Raw genomic sequence first — 3,203 nt, forward strand, 5'->3', positions numbered from 1 at the left:
AATCTATGATCACAGTGCTACAGTAAGAATGACTAGTGTGTAGTGAGCGCACGTGGGTGTTGTATGATGAATGTTTGATGGTGCAGTGAGCACATCTTTTGTGATTGAGAATGGAATGATGAAATTAATGCCTTATACTTGTTGATGCATGATTTAAAATACGTTAGAAAATGTGTAGAATGGGCAAGATGAGACTTTATGCTTGTTTATGTGTGTGTGATAATGTAGAGTACTCACCCTTATATTTATTTTTCAAGTAACCAAGACGATTAGCACCGGGCTCAGTGAATGGATGAATGATACTGCTATAGGACTTAAAATATTTATTTTTAGAATTGAAATGTATTAATTAAGTCCTGTAGCAATAATAGATTCAAACTTGTAATCCAACCTTATTTTGAAATACTTTAATGAAATTGTGCATTGAAAAATTATTTGAATGAAATTTTATTACTCTCATTTTATGAAATTTATTTATTTTAAAAAAATTAAATTAAGGTATTACGGTTTAGAATACAATTATATGTTTTATGATTTAAAATTATTTTGACTTAATTTATAATTTTGAGTCTCAATTTAATATATAATTCTGTTAAATATTTTTAAAAAAATTATCATTTATAATAAATTTATTTGATTTTTTATACAAATACATATAATTTAATTAAAAATAATTATTTAAAATTAGGATAAACTAGTATTTTTTTTTCTCTTAACTCAAAAATAGAATTGGATATATGGATTTTTACAAGTAAATTTCTCTGCAAAATTTGCAATTTTAAAAACTTAAGTTTTAAAAAGTGACTTGTGAACTCATGCAATTAGCTCACAAGAATTGTATATTAAATATTAAATGCATAGGTTTATGGGTAGGGATGAAAAGAAGTTACATTAAGTTTTGTATAAGACTTATTATTAATTATAGCACAACTTTTTTAAAAGTTTGATTTGATTTATTAGCCTTTTTCATGACTTAATTCATATTAAGATTTTCAATAGGCTATTAAACTTCTTTATAAATAGGCTATCAATCGTATAAATAAATATGTCTCTATAAAGTTCATAAAAATTTATATTTAAATAAGATATAAAAAAATAGTTTAGCGCCTTAAATTTTTATAACAAAATTACATATTTCTATTTATAAATTTTAAATTATATATTTAATTTAAATAAGTAAATCAATAAACATACAGTAAATATAAATGCATATCAGGCGTACAAGACAAATTAAATAACAACAAAGCAAAAGAAGCAAGCGATTTTCTGTCTTTTAGAGGTATGTAATAGAGGCACTTTCTAACTCCAATGAAAAGGATCATGGTTTCTAATTCAAGATTTTATTTATTTTAAAATTTTATTTATTTAATACAATTATATTATAGTTTTTTTAAAAATTATTTATATATTATTATAAATTTTATAAATCTTAAATAAGCTACTCTATTAAGCTTAATAGGCTTTTTTTAAGCTCAAAAGATTGCTCTATTTAATAAATTAAGTCTTTTAAAAAATTTAAAGTAAGCTTATTACTCAAATATGTTAACTGAGGTTAGATTTTAAAAAAGTTTTATTGTACACTATTGTTAAACAATTGACCTATTTCTATTCCTATTTTGTAGGTTTATTAATTAATCAACAAAAAAAATATTTTTTAAATTTAAAATTTTAAAAAATAAATTGTAACATTTTATAGGAATATAATGTGAAAAATATAAATAAAGAAAATAGCAAACACGGCTGTAAATATGTGTAAATTCTCCTACGACATACTTTATTGAAACATGAATATATTTTAGAAGAAATATTTTATTAAGTTATATTTTAAATATTTTAAAATAATCATAATTATCACTTATTAATATATTTTAAAAAATATATATTAAATTACATAACTTTCAATAAATAAAGACAAATAAAAGAGGATACATGTTTTATACAAATATTTTCTCTAAGATAATATTATAAAAATTAAAAAATAAAAGCTTTCTTTGAATAAATAATTAACTAAATAAAATTATTAGGTTATAATCTTGTAAAATGAGAAAAAAAAATATTTAAACGTCTCACTACTAATAAGAAATACTTAAGTTTGATTATATAAGATTGAATTATAGAAAAGGTAATGGAGAGGGTTCAGTACTTCTCCTATACGCGAAATAATTGTTACTGTTAATTTTATATTAATAAATAATATGGTTAGTGATTTAGTTTAATGGGACTTTAATACCCTCTAATTTTTAAGTTAATAAAAAAATTACAATAGTTAATCTAAAGAGAGTATAAAATATTCTCTCAAGTTTATAAGTACCGTATCAAATACCTTATATAAAATGTTAAAAAAAAAGATAAAATATCTATATATACAATCAATTCCAAAAAGACTTGTCTTATAATTAAAGTTAATACAATCAAATAGTTAATTCTCTACATCTATTCACACATTTGAGTAAGATTTTATAAGTTCATAAAAAAATAGAAAAATTAAGAGAAGAAAGGAAATATATTTATGAAATTTCTAAGCAAAATAAACTATGAATTATAGATAATCAATATAATGGTCAAAGTCCAAATTGACCATTTCAATAATGGCTGTTTGTATTTAAAAGTGCATTCTTTATATTGTAATACTGAATCATTTAATAAATTATATATAATTAAATTTTAAATACTGTTATGATACATCATTAAATAAGGACATAAACTTTTATTATTAATTTTATATTAAATTACACACAGATATATATAAATTTTTAAAATAAAATATATTCATATTATTAATTAGTTGGTAGCATTTAATTTATAATTATTTGAAATACATTAACAATGTAAAGTTTTTGACATTGTCCCCTAATTATTATATTAGTGTGAATTATTCATTATAATAATAAATTTAAAATTATATTTATTATGTATTTTAAAATTATAAATTTCTTTTTAAAACAATTTTTTATATTCACATTTGAATAATAAACTCGAATTATCATTTTAAAATTAAAATAATCGTTAATAAAGTTTACAAAAATTATTTTTCAGCAAAAAACTACTAATTAGCTTATTTAATTAAAAGTGTTTGATAGGTTTAATTGTTAAACTAATTATAAAATAATATAAAAAGCATGCTATGGATATAAGAAAGAGCTTAAATAAGATCAATTATTGTGAGAATGCAAATGATAAAAATAAATTATTAGATTTCACTT

The sequence above is a fragment of the Abrus precatorius genome, unplaced genomic scaffold (genome assembly GCF_003935025.1).
Source record: "Abrus precatorius isolate BTA unplaced genomic scaffold, Abrus_2018 Scaffold10, whole genome shotgun sequence".
NCBI lineage: Eukaryota > Viridiplantae > Streptophyta > Magnoliopsida > Fabales > Fabaceae > Abrus > Abrus precatorius.